Below are 19,262 nucleotides of genomic sequence, written 5' to 3' on the forward strand. Positions count from 1 at the left end.
GTTCGTGAACAGCTGATATATCCCAGTGCTTCCATTCCAACTAACAAAGCTTCTGGATGAGGTTTTTTGGTGACGGTACATTTCCATTTCTATTGGGCAAAAAATAGGGAGTGGAATTACTGGGCCACTCAGCAAGGTAGATGTTTATACAGTTTTGTAAGAAGTTGCCGCGTCCTCACTAATATTTGGTAAAGTCAGTCTTTTTAATTTGAGGTAGGTCTGTAGGGGGTTCTTAATTTTCATTTCTCTGCTGAGTAATGGTTGAGTGCTTTTTTGAATCTCTAATAGCCATTTGGCTATCTTCTTTTTTGATGTGTCCATTCAACTCCTTTGTCTGTTTTAATTTTTTTTTATCTTTTTTAGGATTTTATTTATTTATTTGAGAGAGAGAGAGAGCACAAGCAGGGGGAGCCACGGAAGGAGAGGGAGAAGCAGGCTTCCGACTCAGTAGAGAGCTTGATTCAGGGCTCATCCCAGGACCCTGGGATCATGACCTGAGCCTAAGGTAGATGCTTAATCAACTGAACCATCCAGGCCCCCTACACTACTTTGTCTGTTTTAATTGCATTGTCTTTTCATTGTTGAACTGAGAGTTCATCATCTAGCCAAGATATCAGTCCTTTTCCAGAGGTTTTGCAAATATTCTTTCCTGAAATTCTTGGCCATTTATTTTCTTATTGGAATCTTTTATCAATAGAAGCTTTTAATTTTGAGACTGATTTATCAGTTTTCTTTTTTCTCTTTTTGCTTTCTGTGACCTGCTTAGCAAACATCTGCCGATCTCTAGGTTATGAAGATATTCTCACAGATTTTTCTTGAAAAGCTTTAGGGCTTTACATTTTGGTCCATGATTGATTTCAAATTACTTTTTTTTTATGGTGTGAGAAAGGAGCTGAGTTTTTGTTTGTTGGTTTCCATACAAACATCCAGTTAATACAGCACTTTTCTTTCCCCACAAAAGACTTTTGGCACCTCTGTCAAAAACCAAATAACTAGAAATGTGGGCCTGTTTCCAGGCTCTCTGTTTAGATCTAATGATCTATTTGTCAATCCCTGTGTCACTATCATTATTATCTTGTACTGTGGTTTTATACTGTTTTCAAGTCAGGTAGTTTGAGCACTCCAAATTTGTTCTTCTATTTCAAGATCATTTCAGATATTCTAGATTCTTTGTACGTCTATGTAAATGTTAGAATCAGTATGTAAATTTCTATAAAAGACTCCCACAAGTGTAGTATTAGGATTGCTGTGATCCTATAAGTCAATCTGTAGAGAAAATCATGTTGGCAACATCGAGTCTTCATAATTTGTGAACATAAATATCTCTCTCCATTTCTTTGGGTCTTTTAAAGTTTCTCCTAATAATGTTCTGTAGTCTTCCATATAAATGTCTTGCCCATCTTTTGTTAAATTTATTCCTGAGTCGTTTATGCATTTTTTAAAAGACTTATTTATTTTAGAGAGACAGGGAAAGAGTGCATGTAAGCAGGGGGAGGGGCAGAAGGAGAGGGAGAGAGAGAATCTCAAGCAGACTCCATCTGCACTGAGCACAGATCCAGGCACAGAGCTTGATCCCATGACCCTGAGATCATGACCTGAACCGAAATTAAGAGCTGGACATTTAACCGACTAGGCCACCCAGGTGTCCCTCTTTTATGCTTTTTTGATGATGTTATTAACGGAATTGTTTTTCTAATTTCATTTTCCAAATTTTTGCTTCTAAACTATATGAAAGTACAATGGATACTTTAACATTAACTTTGTATCCTGCAATCTTGTTCAATTGATTTATTAGTTTTAATAGTTGTTTTATAGATTTCATGAACAATCATGTCAAGTGGAGCATTAGTTATAATTCTTTTCCAGTCTTCATGTCTTTATTTCCCTTACTTGCAATACTGCAATGGTTAAGACTTCCAGTCAATGTTGAATGTAATAGGTGGGAATGGGAGCAGATATCCTTGTCTTGTTCCTAATATTGTGGGAAGTCATTCAATATTTCATGGTTAAATATAATGTTAGATGTAGGTTTTCATAAATGCCTTTTATCAGATTAAAGGATTCTCTTCTATTCTTTATTTTCTAAGAGTTTTTAATTATAAATTAGCATTGAATGCTTTTTCTGTCTCTGTTGCAATTGTCATACAATTTTTTCCCATCATTCTGTTAATATGGTGGATTACATTGGTTGATTTTTTTTTTTAAAGATTTTACTTATTTATTTGTCAGAGAGAGAGCAAGTGAGTACAAGCAGGGGGAACAGTAGGCAGAGGGAGAAGCATGCTTCCTGCTGACCAAGGAGTCCAACGTGGGACTAGTTCCCAGGACCCTGGGATCAGGACCTGAGCTGGAGGCAGATGCTTAACCAACTGAGCCACCCAGGTGTCCCTACATTGGTTGATTTTTCTAATACTAACCCAACCTAGCATTTCTAGTATGAACCTTATATAAGTATTGTCCTTTCTGCAGATGGCTAGTTTCAACTTAATAATGTTTTGTTAAAATTTTTGGCACCCAGGGGTACCTGGATGGCTCAGTCAGTTAAGAGTTGGACTTTTGATTTCTGCTCAGCTCATGATCTCAGGGTCATGGAATCGAGCCCCACCTGGGGCTCCATGCTCAGCGGGGAGTCTGCTGGAGATTCTCTTTCTCTCTCCCTTTGCTCCTGCCCCCACCCACACATGCTCTCTCTCTCTCTAAAAAGTAAATAAATAAATCTTTTAAAAAGTTTTGCACCTGTTTTTTCAAAAGATTTTTTTCTAGTATCTGTGTCACGTTTTATATCAGAATCAATGCTGGCCTCATAAAATAAGTTGGGACTAGTTCCTGCCCCCTTTGTTTTCTGAATTTGTGACGTATTTTTATTTCTCTCTTAAACGTTTGACAGAATTGATGAAACTATCTTGGGCACAGTTTTCTTTGTGGAACATTTTCTTCAATAATGAATTCAATTTCCTAAATAAATATAGGGTTGTTCAGATTTCTGTTTTATCAAATGTGAGTCATGGTAAGTTGCATCTTTAAAGGAATTTGTTCATTTCATCTAAGTTGTCAAATTTGTTGGCATAAAGATTTTCACAGTATTATTTATTATCCTTTTAGTGTCTGTTGCACACTCAGTGTTATTCTGGTACTGGTGACTTGTGTTCTTTCTATTTTTCTTGATTAGCTAGAGTTGATCTTTTAGGAGAACCAATTGTTTTTGTCAACTATTTCTGTTCTGTCCTCGTTTTTTTATACTCTAAAGGTAGAATATTAGGTCACTGGTTTTAGATATTTGTTCTTTTCTTTTTTTTTTTTAATATTTTTATTTATTTATTTATTTGACAGAGAGAGATCACAAATAGGCAGAGAGGCAGGCAGAGAGAGAGGAGGAAGCAGGCTCCCTGCTGAGCAGAGAGCCCGATGCGGGACTCGATCCCCGAGATCATGACCCCCGAGATCATGATCATGACCCGAACCAAAGGCAGAGGCTTTAACCCACTGAGCCATACAGGCGCCCCTGATTTTTTCATTATAATTCTGCTCAAAAATTTTTAAATTTTTCTTATGATTTCTTCTTTGGGCCATAGGTTATTTAGAAGTATATTGTTTGATTTCCAGATATGTGGGGTCTTCTAAGACATCTCATTGTTATTGATTTCTAATTTAATTCTAATATGATCAGAACAAAATACTCTGTAGGATTTCATTCCTTTTCAACTTATGGAGACTTATTTTATGATGAACCTCTTACGGCTTATCTTTTTTTTTTTTTTTAAGATAGATTTATTTATTTATTTATTTGACAGATCACAAGGAGGTGGAGAGGCAGGCAGAGAGAGAGAGAGGGGAAAGCAGGCTCCCTGCTGAGCAGAGAGCCCGACTCGGTACTCGATCCCACGGTCCTGGGATCATGACCTGAGCCGAAGACGGAGGATTCAACCCACTGAGCCATCCAGGCACCCCTATCTTGACAAAAGTTCCAGATGTACCTGAAAAGAACGTCTATTTTGCAGTTTTGGGGTACAGTGTTCTGTAACTGTAGATAGTGATGGTTTTGTATGGATCACCTGCATCCCCACTAATTTTAGACCAAGTTTCTCTTTTAGTGACCAGGAAGGGGAGGTGGTAACATTTCCAAGTATGACTGTGGAACTGTCTTCTTCTCTTTTGAGCGCTACTATTTTTGCCTCATGTATTTGGAAGCTCTGTTATTAGGCTCATACAGGTTGATAATTATAATGTCTTCTACATGACATGTCCATTTATCATTAGGACATGTCCCTCTTAGGTCTGGCATTCTTTATCTCAAAGCTAACTTCATCTGATAGGGATATACCCACTGCAGCTGCTTAATGCTTAATGTCTTCATGGTATTTCTTTTTCCATTCATTCTGTCAATATATCTGTAGATGTTTCTTTCTGTTTAAAGTGCATCTCATCTTCTTTATCCATTGGAAGTATCTTTTTATGTTCCTTATTTTTAGCTCCTGAAACATATGAATTTCACAGTACTCATATTATTTTCACATCTGTGGTTCACAACATGTAAAATTGAATTCTACAAATTAAAAATAGATATTATGCAGAAGGCAGTCTCTGATAATAACATATCCAGAAAGTTTCACAGACATAGCCAATCCCACATTTCCGGACCTCAGCAATTTAGAATCAATTAAGTCCTAAACCATTTAATGACTTGGGTCCTAGATCAGCTTTATGATATGATAATTCCTTGGGTGCTGAACAAAGCTCTCATCATTGTTTTTGAAGTTCTGATCATTTCTGGGCTATTTTAACTCTCAAATGTAAACTGAAAAACCCAATCGGAAGGATAAAAGAAAAAAAAAATCTGCCACTTGATACTTATGAGGAAGGTCTTAGTTTTACAGTTCTTAGTAAGAAGAATTGTTTGTATTATTTTTTGAATTAAAAGATTCACCCCACACAGAATCCTGGCACTTTAACTTTTTGTTTTTAAAGGTATTATTCACACTAAAATCTAAACACCACCAGTGTGTGGGTGTATTATTTTCAAACTCTGACATTTCTTGGGAGTCAAATGGTGGCTAAGCAAGGGTGGGATCCTTTAAAGGGAAAATAAAAATGTTCACCCTGCTTTCTGTAGTTGGAGCTGTAGGAGCCGGTCTTCGTCATTCTCTGTGGGAGGCCTGGGGTACGTCCATGCGTGTGTTCACACACGGGAAGAGCACAGCCTTTGCTAACAATGACGTACAGCATTCAAAACCCCTAGAGTCAGACCCAGGGCCTGAAAGATTTAGACCTAATGTTATTTTTACTCAGTAAAGATTTTAGTTGGGAATAAAAGTTAATAGCCCAGGAACTATCTCCCAAAGATCTTTAAGGCTTACTAGCAGAGGCAACTATGACAATAATGGTGATCACAATGACGTCATCATCAATGACATCATCACCAATAGCTGCTACCCTTTATTGATCCCGTCACATGGGATCACAGGTTATCTTCATCCTCCCAACAACACATTCACAGACCACACCTGTGGCACCAGGGAAAGGGGAGAGAATATCAAACAGTAAGGGATGGGGCCAAGTTTCAAGGCTTTAGGTGAGAGGCCGGTGGGGGTTAGGGTGGGCTAATGAGGCACCTCTGTTCATAAGATTCTTCAGAAACCCTGACGTGCTGGAAGGGTCCCCAACCTGCCAGCGCCTCCAGATACGACTGAAACGGGAGATCCAGTAAACATGGTCACCGAAGAGTTCGTTCATTTCTTGGAAAAGGGGTTTCCAGAGAGTTCTCAGAACATATAAATAGCCAGACCATACAGACAAATGTAACTATTCAAGGAATGGAGAAGTATATTCTCAAAAATTACACTCCAAGCCAGAGCTGTGGTTCAGAAAGGGGTTTTTATGTTGTTGTTTTGTTGTTTCGGTTTTGGCTTCAGAAGGGATGCGCTGCCCCGTTGTAAACAGTTCCTCAGTGGAGGGCAGGGACATGCCTTCACAGTGGACGCAGATATCTAGACTTCAGTGTAGACACAAAGACATAGGATCTACTCGGGCCACTCTTGGGGTGCCTTCAAAAGAGCAGTGCTTAGAGAGAAGATCATGGCTTTTCAGAAACAAGTGTCTATGAGATATTTCCAGAAACCTTGTGATTTGTATTGCCACTTTCCCTGCCCGATTCCTGCAGCTAGGGTTGCCACGCTTCTCCGAGAGACCAAGAATCAAAGTCTTGAGCTAGACTCTCTCATTGCCAAACACGAAGTTTTGAGCTCAAAACTAGATGCCCAAATCTTTGCACAAAGCTCTTGTGCTGTAGGAGCCTGGAGGGGACTCCTCAGATCCTATCAGGCCCATGGCCGCTGCCTTGTTGGATTCCAGGATAACTTTTGCATCTCACCAGTGGTCTACCGTATGACCCCCTCTACTCCACGCCATGCTCCTGGCCATGCCCTGGTGACTGCCTGCCTATCTCCAGGAATTGGTAACAGGAATCCATCTCCGAACAGCAAAGGATCCGAAGAGTTCCTGGAATGCACTACAGTAAAACTTTACTTGTCCAACAGGCTGCTTTCCAGATGACCATTCCTTATCTTTAGGAAGCCAGATCTTGGAGAACAATGAGATGTGATTCGAGATGACCCCCATTCTTCTTGGGCAGCTGCTGAACCAGAAAATGTTCCTGCAGGGAAAACCTCATTTGGGGGAAGTGAAGAGGCTAAAGTTCTGTATTTTGAAAATAGAGAACCATCCTTCTCACAGTCCTTCTAACTAGAATATTACCTCCCCACACCCCCAGATGAAGAGTCAGTCACATTTCAGGGGCAACCAAGCAATGATGAAGAAAACGCTGGAAGGTAAACTTCATTTTATAAGCCACGGGTCTCTGAACTTTGGAGATGGTGACAGCACAGGGCAGAGACCCGGTCCCCCTTACTCACAGAACACCCTCTACGAATGAGGGCTCGGAGCTCTTTGCAGATAAAAGTAGCAAATAAGGAAGGAGAAAGAAGTGAAAAGGAGAAAACCAAAGTGCAGCTTTGTCGTTCTTTGCGGCCAGGCACTCTGGGGATAGCCAATCTGCCTTCCTTCTACCACTCCAACCTCACATACTCACACCTGCACTCTGGTCCCACGGCCCCTCTTTGGTATCTGATTTACAGATACCCTCACACCCAGGTGGTCATGAACCTGCACTGAGTCGCCTGAGCATCTGCCCGTGACAACTTGCACAGTGCCTGCCATGGGACCTGCAGGGACTTGACTGTAAGACAGCTTCAATACAGCTGATGGCTGGGCAGTGGTCTACACTGAAGGCTGGAGCAACAAGGTCTGGGTCAGGAGGCCTGCTGGGCTCAGCCCACCTGGTGCGTAGGATCTTTTTCCTGGGTAGCAGCTTATTCAGGTAGAGTACGGTGAGCTTCCCCGGGTCTAATTATAATCCCGAGCATCTTTTAGGCAAGAGAATGTAGCATATGCTGATTTGAAAATTAACTCTGTATATGACTTTCCCAGTCAGAGATTTTTTTAAGCAATGTTTTGATCAACACTTAGGAACATTGGGGATAAGAGTCAGTTACCTGTTTCACTGCTGATAGAGTGACATGTACATATTTAAACTAATACAAGAGTTTGAAAATGTTGCTTTTCCCATACTTTCCATACTTTTTCCATATTCACACCAGTCATCACCAGATCCCCCTCTTTTTTTTTTTAAATTTAATTATTTTTAAGTAATCACTACACCCAACATGGGGCTCAAACTCACAACCCCAAGATAAGAGTCTCATGCTCTACCAACTGAGCCAGACAGGTGCCCCAGTCAGATCCCTTATTGATTATGTCACTGTTTGTTCACAGATAGCTCATTTTAGAAGTGTCATTTAAGATGCAGAGACTCAGAGTCTGAGAGATACAGACCATGTCACACGGCCATTGACAGAGCATTGGGGTGATTGAGTTTTGCCTTTGACCGTTAAGTTTAGTTACCTGTACTGTGACACTACCTCACAGCATGGCTTCCAAAAGGATCCTCAGGGGGCGCCTGGCTGGCTCAGTCAGATGAGCATTCAACTTGATCTTGGGGTTGTGAGTTTGAGCCCCACGTTGGGTGCACAGATCGCTTAAATGAAATTAACTAAATGCGTAAATGAAAGGATCCTCAGGCGGCTGGATGAACACAGTCAATGCTTGGAATTGCCAGGCTGTTTCTGTGTGTATTTGCCTTCCGTTAGTGACCCCACCAGCACCTAAAACTAGCCTTGTTAGACGCTGGAACCAAGAGTTCTTCCCCAGATCCGACTTTGTGCCTCAGAATAAATTGTTCAAAATCATCAAGCAAATCAATGCCCTGTAATATGAAAGGTTTCATGAGGATTTGATTCTAAAGCAACTTCCTCTCTTCGGTAGTAAGAGTTTAGAAACCAAAGCAAATCTTGCCAGAGGTTTGGGCATATTTCAAAAGCACTGGGGGTGGCTCAGGGTCCTGACAAGGTCACTGTGACATTGACTCGCGCCTTAGCAAGTGCCTGGGCCTGAGAAGCCAGATCTCTTGGGCCCACAGGGCCAATAAAACTCTGCTGGTCCAGGCGACATTACCGGCAGACTCTGCAGGCTTGGGGGACAGAGGGCTGCCTAGGGCAGCAGAGCAGACGACCTCTAGGCTGTCGCTCAGCCCTGGTCTCTTGACTCAAAGCCTCTCCCCAGAGCTTGCCCTTCCCCCTAACTATATGTGCCCCAAATTGTCACCAGATCTCGAGAAAGCACTGGCTTTGTCTGGCATAAACACCAACCCTACAACACACCCCATCATTACCCGATTGGTAGTTCTTGTCTGGGTTCTGTGGCTTTCTTTGGGTTTTCTTGGGTGTTTCTCTCCCAAACCTTTCCCCTTTCCTTTGATTGTATTTACATAAACATTCAGCTTTGTAGCCTTAAGGTATTCTCAAACAGAGCTCAGTTTACCCATGTGGATTTCCCTGAGCCGGGCCTGGTCGGGCCCCTGTGCGGCTGCCTGCGCACTGTGGTCTGACGTCCGTCCCCAGCTGTTTCTGTCTGACCCGCCGCTCCGCCTTGCCTTCTCCCCCTCTCTCCTTCCTCGTCTCCTCTCAGGGGAAGATGCATTTGAGGTTCCTGAAGGAGGAGACCTGAGGTCCTTCCCCCAGGCAAACAAGACTGGAGGGATGACATAATCCCTTTAAGTCTTAGAAAAATAACCTTGTGGCTCCTGGCTCTTTGAGCCCTCATTTTGGTTGCCTCAGGGCACCAGGCAGAAGGCCAGGGAGCCCAACTCCAGCCTGAGACTTGCAGAGCTCTGGAGAATGCCAGCAATGGGCTGTCTGACCCTGCCTGCACCCCCTTCCCCGAGACTCTGGCCTCCGGAAACTTTCAGCTCTGAAGGCAGGCCCTGAGACTCGCCGTGGAGTCTCCCACAGCCTCCGACTGCTAGATCACACACGGCTTCTACTCACTTCCACTTCCTCTCCTTGTGTTTTCGGACTGATAACCTGACTTAACCTTCTGATGTCAGAAAGTGGGTCAGCTGCTGCTCTGGCCTCAGGAAAGGGCAGGTTTTCTGGAAGGCTGAAGGCCTATTGTTCTGGACCGATTTAAAGAAAAGTGAGGTATCTTGAAGAAACACGACGACACGATACTAAAGGGTTTTACAAAGCTGAAGAGGAGAAAACTCCACTGTTCACACAGGAGTGGAACGGATAAACAAATCATGATATATTCACCCAGTAGACTGCTACCTACCAACAAAAATAAATGAGCTACAGATGGGAAAAAAAAATGAATGACGCTATCAGACATCATGTGTGAAAGAAACCAGATAAAAGAGGTATATGATACGATTCCATTTACATAAAGTGCTAGACCTGGCTTAGAAATCCACACAGAGTACCGAGGAGCAGAAGACGGTGGATTGACAGAGAACACAAGGAGCTACTGGAAATGGTCTATATTTGATTCAGGGTGTTGGTCACACATATATGTGTTTGTATAAAAATTCGTCAAGCTCTACCCTTAAGAATTATACACTTTACTGTATGCATCTTTTTTTTTTTTAAGATTTTATTTATTTATTTGACAGAGAGAAATCACAAGTAGATGGAGAGGCAGGCAGAGAGAGAGAGAGGGAAGCAGGCTCCCTGCTGAGCAGAGAGCCCGATGCGGGACTCGATCCCAGGACCCTGAGATCATGACCTGAGCCGAAGGCAGCGGCTTAACCCACTGAGCCACCCAGGCGCCCCACTTTACTGTATGCATCTTACACCTCAATAAAAACTTAAAAAAAAAGACAAAGGGAATAAGGAGTCAATGGAGTAGAGATGGAAGAAGTAAGCACAGATTCCTGTGATAGGGTGTCATGTACACTTCTCCATGATTTCTCCCAGTGGGTGACATCTGACCAACTATAGCATAATATGAAAACCAGGACACTGATAATGGAAAAGTGTGTGTGTGTGTGTGTGTGTGTGTGTGTATAGTTTCACTCTCCATTTTATCATAGACATAGATTGCTGTAACCATCGCTGTAATCAGACACAACACCACTGCGTCACCACAAAAATACTATGATTCACTCTAAATGTATAAATTTGGCAATTTACATGAAATAGACCCAATTGCTTGCAAGGCACAAACTACCACAACTCACCAACATGAAATAGATAATCTGAACAGCTTTATGATTAATAAAGAAGTTTAATTCATTAGTTAAAAATTAAATAGAAAGAACTTTCCAAGCTCAGAGGGTCTTGCTGGAGAATTCCACCAAATGTCAAAAGAATAAATGCCAGTTTTACACAATGCCATCCAGAAAATGGTAGAGAAAGGGCAGGATACTTCTTAATTCATTTTCTGAAGCTAGTAGTATCCTGACACTAAACCAGACAACATGCAAAAAAACTACAGTCTAACATCCCTCATGAATATAGACAGATTCTTTTTTTTTTTTTTTAAGATTATTTATTTATCTATTTGACAGAGAGAGAGAGAGAGATCACAAGCAGGCAGAGAGGCAGGCAGGCAGAGAGAGAGAGGCGGAAGCAGGATCCCCACTGAGCAGGGAGTTCAATCCCAGGACCCTGAGACCAAGACCTGAGCTAAAGGCAGAGGCTTAACCCACTGAGCCACCCAGGCGCCCCTACAGACAGAGTCTTAAGAAAACATTAGGAAATAGAATTCATCACTATAAGAAAGAAGAATACCTCATGACCAAGTGGGTTTTATTCCACGGATATAAAGCTGGTTCAGTATTCTAGAATCAACCAATACAAGCCACAATATTAACAGAGCTAAAGAAGAAAAATCACATGATCATTTCAACTAATGCAGATAAGACAAACAGAAAATTCAATACTTATTCATGACAAAAACTCTCAAAAAACAGGAATAATGGGAAAATTCCTCAACTTAATAAAACCATCCCATCCAAAAAAATTATAGCTAACATCTACTTAGCAATGAAAAACGTAATGTTTTCCACCTAAGACCACGAAAAAGGTGAGGTTAATCAACATATTACTGGAAGTTCTAGACAATGCAGTAAAGCAAGAAACGGTAATAAAAGACGTCAGAAAGGAAGAAATAAACCTGCAGATTTATTTCTTTGTAGATTCCGTAAGGCGTATGTAGAAATTTACCAAAGGACTTTACCAAAGAACTCTTTAATTTACCAAAGATCTCTTAGAACTAATAAGAGAGTTCAGCAAGGTCACATGATTAACAACAAAAATCAATTGAATGTCTATATGCTGGCAATGAGCATATGGAAACCAAAAATAAAAACACAATGCTATTTTTAAAAAAAAAAGATTTTATTTATTTATTTGTCAGAGAGAGAGAGGGAGAGAGAGCACAAGCACAGGCAGACAGGGAGGCAGGCAGAGGCAGAGGGAGAAGTAGGCTCCCTGCTGAGCAAGCAGCCCGATGCTGGATCATGACCTGAGCCAAAGGCAGCCGCTTAACCAACTGAGTCACCCAGGCGTCCCCACAATGCTATTTTTTTTAAAAGATTTTATTTATCTGTTTGAGAGAGAGAGACAGCACAAGCTGGGGAGAGGGGCAGATGGAGAGGGAGAAGCAAACTCTGCACTGCAGGGAGCCATATGCGGATGTCAGCTCAATCCCAGAATCCTGAGATCATGACCTGAGGGGAAGGCAAAAGCTTAACCGACTGAACCACCCAGACGCCCCATAAAATACAATGCTATTTTTAACTACCCCCTACCAACACACACACAGAAAAGAAAAAAAGAAACACTTAGGTGCAACTCTAGGAACACAAACCTCTAGTAAAACCGACTACCCCCCGCCCCACCAAGAGAGAGAGAAGACATAAAGTACCAATCCAGGGATGAAACAGGTGACATCACTACAGACATCTGCAGAATCCTGCGAGAAATCTGTCCGGTTTATCGAGCTTTTCAAAGACCAGCTTTGGCTTCATGGATTCTCTCTCTTTTTTTATTTTCCTATTCGTTGCTTTTTAAAATTTATTTTTCTTTTTTTTTTTTTTTAAGATTTTATTTATTTGACAGAGATCACACACAAGTAGGCAGAGAGGCAGGCAGAGAGAGAGAGGAGGAAGCAGGCTCCCTGCTGAGCAGAAAGCCCGATGCGGGACTTGATCTCAGGACTCTGAGATCATGACCTGAGCCGGAGGCAGCAGCTTAACCCACTGAGCCACCCAGGCGCCCTAAAATTTATTTTTAAAATTCAAATTCAATTAATTAACATACTGGTTTCAGACGTAGAGGTCAGTGATTCATCAGTCTCATTCCATCACGTGCCCTCTTGAATGCCTGCTGCCCAGTTACCCCACCCGCCAACGCTATCCGTTGCTTTTTGTTTGGATCTTTTGTTTTCTTATCTCTGCTTGCTTGGGCTGATTTTGCTCTCCTTTTTCTCTTTTCTTGAGGTGAGAGTTGATACTACTGATTGGGAAACGGTCTCCTTTGCTAATGAAAGCACTAATGGCGTACATGTTCCTCTCAGGGCCGCTTTCTTGCTGCGTGGTCATTTTCATTCGGCTGCGTTTCTATCTCCCTGGAGCCTTCCACTTTGAAACGTGGTTTATCTGGAAACTACCAGAGTGAATGTGTCTATTTCTCTCCTCAGTTCTAACTGTTTTGCTTCATATAATCTGGTGGCTCCCCGGCCGAGGGTGGATGTGGTTTCCACTCGCACTGCCGGACAGGAAGGTCAGCCCCTGGTTTTGGCCTGCCGGGACGGAATTCCTAAGTCCTGGCTTTCCACTTGGTCTTCCTGACACCAGCCCCCAGGTGTGCGTGCGTGTGTCTGTGTGTGTGTGTATGTGTGTGTGTGTGTGTGTGTGTGTGTTGGGGGGGGGGGTTTGGGGGTGTCGAGGTCCTAGTCAGTCTACCTTCTTCTCTCTATCTTTCAAGGTCTGTCTGTATGTTCTGTGTCACGCCCCGGGTCTTGAGCTGTGCTTGGTGGGAAGAATGGAGAAAAGTGTGTCTACATTGTCTTTCCAGAAGCAGAAGTCTCAAAGTGTTGGCACTTTGAAAATCGCCCCTGAGCCAGTTTGGTCATGCTAGATTTGAGCGGTGCGCAGGGCTGGTATGTCCTCATCACTCAGCGGCAGGGCACAGGAGAGGAAGAGCACCTTGCCGCAGCGGCTGTGGGATGGTACAGTGTATCTTGGCAGCAGGCTGATCCCTGGGCCCCAAGGTATGAGAAGTGTTCTCGGGATGGGCGGGCTTGGGGGGGCGATGGGGGGGGCATGCGGGGCACGGGGTGGGAGCTCAAGGTGCTGAAAACCACTGCATTTCCTGCAGTTCTGGACCTGACCCCACTTGGTGGTGGTTCTGACACTGGACAGGGCCTGGTGGGCCCTGGGAGTGCCTGGCTTTGGGTGGGAGAGTGAGAGAACCCACATATGGATCAGACCAGGTGAAGGACGGTGAGAAATGTCCCTTAGCCTGTGACGCACAGCCCAGACTGCTCAAAGCACCAGGAAGCCTGGGGATTGAATGTTCACTGCTGTCTTGATGCTTCCCCCCTTCCAGATGCCATATTAGCATTTTAATAGGGCTTTCCAGTCCCCCACCCCAGGAGTCACTGCTGAGCTCAGAGGAGAGAGGATGGGGAGATGCTGCGGTCAGAGGCTCCCCAGTGGAGCCCAGTCCCCTGCAGAGGGCTGATGCCGCCTGCGGGGGAGGTGCAGGGAGAGCGGAAGCTGGGAAGGAACTGGAGGTGTGTGGGAGTGGGGGGCTGTCCCCCAGGAGTGGGAGGAAAAACAGAATAGGCGGCACAAAGCCAGGAATAGATTAATTTTATTCTTCTCTCATGGATGAATGGCTGTGTCGGCCCAGAAACAGAGCAGGTTCCAGAGCTGTGACTGTGTTAATTGCCATCCGGCAGGGACCGGGAGGAAGGTCACAGGGATGGGGAGAGGGAAAGTTAGAGTGTTTGAAAGCCTTTTTTCTCTGTGGGAGAAGAGTTCGCTGTGGTGGCGGTGGCAGCAGAGGTGACCGGTGGTGGTGGAGGTGGGTCTGTGTGTCGTGTAGGAGTGGGAAGAAGCAGGGGGGCTGGTCTGAGAATGCCACGAAGTATCCTTTCGTGTCCTTCACCTCAGCAACGTCAGGGTCTGTGCGGCGGACTCAGCCACCACCATGGCCTCCTGTGTCCCCAAACCTGAGCTCTAGGCCCCCAGCCCCCAAGCCCCAGGAGAAATTTGCATCCCGCCCCGTACCCCCTCTGGAGTCTGAGCCACTTTCCCAGTTTTCTCAGCCATCTCCTCTCCCCAGCCCATTCACGCTCAGCAGCCCTGCTCCTGCGCTGCGTGGGACTGTGGTCCTGGCCACACCGTGTTCGCGCCTTGCTCCATCCCTGCTGTGCTCACGACCATCCCCGCTCCCTGTCAGGGCCTCTCGTTTCCAGAGCATCTCTCCATCTTCCATGAGTCTGGTTCTCCCTTGTCTTCTCAAAGCACTTGCCCAGAAAACCCCAAGCTCCAAGAGCAATTCATCTGGTCGCCCCCAGGCTGGGGAGCACTGCTGGAGAAAATCGCCCTGGTGTGTGTGTGGCTGAGGTTCCAGGCTCCCGCCCTAGCTGGACTGCACCCCAGTGCTGGCGACCTGTTTCCTCAGTGACCCCAGGCACCTCCTCCCCCAGGCCCTCTGTCTTCAGGAAAATGTTCAGCTCTCCACACTTTGGAACTAACTCTGGTCATATCCATCTCTGGGCATAACCTTACTTTCTTCCCTCCCTTCCTTTCCAGCAGAGTCTAACCCTTCAGATCCTACCCCTCCCCCTGCTCAGACTGCTGGTCTCTCAACCAGCCTCCCTCTCACCCTCTTCAGAAACAGAGACATTTCATGGAGCACCTGGGGGATCTCAGTCATTTAGGCAACTGACTCTTAGTTTCAGCGCAGGTCGGGAGCTCAGGGTCCTGGGATCAAGACCCATGTTGGGCTCTGTGCTGAGCATGAAGCCTGCTTAAGATTCTCTCTCCCTCTGCCCCTTCCCCTGCTTGTGCACATGCTGGCACACTCTCTCTCTAAAAAGAAAGAAAGGAAAGAAGGAAGGACGAAAAAGAAACACACATTTCTTGAAAGATAGTTTGCCAAACGCCAAATCTCAGAGGGACCCACTCTCCAAACTGATATGTTAACAGCTGATTTGCCAAGTGACCAATTCCCCAGATTTACAATTCCCCCCAAAACTTACTTACCTTATTTACAAAACGTGTAATAAAACGTGTTGCATTGGAAGTTCTGAAAGTTGTTAATGATGTCTCTCACCGCTTTGGCCTTTGGTTTTTATCTAGTTCAGACGTTTTACTTTTGATTTCTCCACCACTGTTTTATACTGGATTTATGGGTATGGGATTCACGTTTCTGAAACTGCCTACTTTTCGAAAGTTACTTATAAAGGTTTGGGTAATGCATGAGCTTTTTTTTTTTTTTTTTAACCTTTGGTTTGCAAAAAAAGTGGTTTTGTCCTTCAAGTGTAATTTTATACCAATTTGCATTTTCTCAATTTTGTCAAAGTGGCTTGGCAATCCGCCAGATAAAAGTTTCCTCTCCATGTTAATTTTCACAGATCCATGACAACTCCCCCAGTGGCAAAATCCCAAAGCGGGAGTTAGAGTTCAGTTTAGGCACAGGTCTTTAAAATTAGAGTTGACAGTAAACGCAGTTGAGGGAAAACCCATCCATTGGCACCAAAAACATACGGTGCACTCAAGGAGCGCCCGCTTCTGAAATATGGAAACCCACAGAAAAATGACATTTACCAGAGATGGATTGAGAAATCTATAGGAAAACGTCTGGTGAAAACAGACCTGACAACTTGTAAACCAAAAGAAAGAAACTGCTAGACATAAGTGAAGTAGAAAAATAAATCTATGGGAAAATCTTCTGTGTTGTGGAAACCATAGGACAGAAATTCCTATAAATTTTTAAGTAATTAACTGAAACAACTTTTGGGTGAATTCCAGGGATCATTCCTCAGGGAAATTGGTTCTCCAGCAAACTGATTTTCAACAAATTGGTTATTTGGTAAATTGACCCATTTTCTTCCACTTCTCCACCTTTCCAGGTCTCTCCCTCAGTAAGGCAAGCATCCATACCAAGGGCTCCCACACCTGCCAGTCTCCTGTCTGTCACAGTCCATCACAAGCACTGGATCCTCGTCCCGGTTAGTAGGAAGAGGGCCACCCTGGCACTGACAGGTGCCCAGGGAAGCAATTTTGACCTGGCACCTTGTAACCTCTTCTGCCCAACCACTAACCCCTCATTCACATTCTAATTCTTCTGGCTCTTTTCTTCTCATCTCCCCACATGGTTCTAAGGTCTCCTGTCCCTAATTGAGACCTTTATTCTCCAGAATAGAGGTCTATCCTCTATCACTCCAAAGGGATTGGGCATGACTGGCTTTTACTGAGATTTGAGGTAACCGGGCCAAGCAGGTAACTTCAAGTAGAATCCTAGTCAAGCCTGCCATTCCAAGGCCTGGCTTGGTTGCCCCTGGGCCTTGCTCATCCCCTCTTCCTCTCCAGACATGCTGTTTGGACCCTCCCTTCTCAGCCTCTGTTCCTTGATGCTCATCCTTCCTTCCACTTTCTGGTCCTTCTTCAAACCTGTTGAGGGTTTTGGTAGAACACCCTTCACTTCATCCTGTTTTCTATTTCCACACACAGATGGGAGCAAACTCACTTTCCAGAGCCAACCAGGCTTCCGAAGCTGTCGTGCCAAGCAAAAGAAACCATGCCACGCCCGTACAAGACGGAAGAGATGGCTGTATTTCTATATATTGCAATTTAAAGAAATCATCCATGCTTTGACATGCCCTGGAGTCTCTCATCTCCACACGACCTCTCTCGACCTCATATTCCCCCCTCATCCTGACTTCTCACAGCCAAGCTTCTTGGACCAGCTACTAATACTCACTCTTTCTCTTTTGTCCTAATGCAGGAGACGTTTCCTGATCTTTTTCTTTCCTGTCTTCCTTGCAACATCTGACATGAGTAGACACCTACTTCCAGAAACTCTTTTTTGTCTAACTGCTCTGACCGGGTCTTCTTAATCTCCTTGGTGCTGTCTTCTTCCCCTGTTACCCTCTTAGAGGTCAGTGATCCTGGCTTCAGCTGTAGGACTCACCTCCTTCATAAGAGGCCCTGAGTGTTCCCACCCAGCCACCTGCCCAGGTACTTAACCACCTCAGACATGCTGTTAGGGGGTCTCAGAGCGTTGTCCTGGTCTCTGGGCAACTCAGAACAACACCTGTATGTCTCCTTGTCTAGAGTTCAATAGACACAAAACTCTTTCCCCCAAATATGTGTCCATTGCTTAAGCCAGGAAGCTCCCTTTTTCTGGCACCACCCAATCCGAGCAGGGCAGTTCTCTTCCTTAATAAAGGCCACTACATGTTCTTTCCATGTTCATTACCATTGCTTTCACTTGGGCATAGGCTTTCATCACTTCCTCCTTGGGGTAAGACCATTACCCTTCGCCTTTCCACCTTCTAACCTACACCCAAGACAGTTGCCAAAGGGATCTTTCCTAAAAGCAGAGTTAGCCATACTCTCCCTCCCCTGGCTTGCCCGAAATCTTTTATGAGGCTCAGAGATTTTGACATAACTTTTTAAGCACATAAGGCCTTTTGTAATTTAATGTCTATCTTCTTTTTCCAACTCAACTTCAAACTCAGCCTAGGCTTTATGTCTTCTGAGAAACTTGCCCTGCCTTCAGCCCACATGATTTTGGTCATGGACTTTGTTGTCTGTGAGCTTCTAGAAGGCAAGCCAAGTGTAACATGGCTTCATCTCCATAGTCTAGCACACATTAGGAATTCTATGAAGTTTGATAAATAGAACAGGAAAATCTCAGACTTCTCAGCTCATAATATCCCAGTACAGACTGACAATGTGTGGGAGGAAGAAATAGGGAGCCTTACAGGAAATCCCTGAAGTCCAAAAGAGCCACAGTATGGCCGAGCCACTTCTGAGGGCAAAGGCAATCAAAGGAAGTGTAGCCTTTCTGAGGAAGATGTAATTGCCATTATTTTATCTCCTCCATACTCTGCTCAAGGAGGCTCTACCCAGGCAAGTGAAGGTGGTTTTGTTGGAAAGGTCTGTCCTGCTGTGAAGGGTGCTTGGACAGCATTAAGGTGTCACAAACATTTGGTTGCTTGGGCACACACCATGCATTTGACTCTGCCTCAGGTAGGGGACACATTTTGTGTGCCAAGACCTTCCCTTCTGCCCCAACATGCTTGAACTAGAGAGACTCTGGCCCCTTCTTGGCCCCTTCCAAGCATGGTGCTATGGTGGCAGTGGCAGGGGCTGAGTGGTTTAGAACCTTCTTTGGTGAGGCCACCAGCTCTTAAGCAGCCTTGCTTCTGGATCACCCCTTAAATGCCACTAACCAAACACAGTCCAGGTGGATCAAATGTTTTCCCAAGTAGGTGCCCACTGGGCACTCGAGGTATAAAGGCCCCAAAAGGGCAACAAAGATGGAGGTGGCACCTGGTGCCGAACTCTAACCCAACAGGCCAACTCCCAAAGTCAAGGGAGACAGGTATCTAATCCACCATGACAGGATAGAACCTTTGCCAAGTCCTCTTTGAGAGAGGGGGTAACTACTTCAAAAACAAAAATAAGGCCGGATCTGTACAACATGGCATTCCTGGCATGAGTGGGGAGAAGCGACAAGTCTGACAAGAATCTCTGAAGCAGGGAGGCCTTGGCATCAATGGCCAGAGGTGATGAGCTTGCAGAAATTGGGTAAAAAATAGTTTTCAAAGGTATAAAAACGGAAGGG

The sequence above is a fragment of the Neovison vison genome, chromosome 8 (assembly GCF_020171115.1).
Source record: "Neovison vison isolate M4711 chromosome 8, ASM_NN_V1, whole genome shotgun sequence".
NCBI lineage: Eukaryota > Metazoa > Chordata > Mammalia > Carnivora > Mustelidae > Neogale > Neogale vison.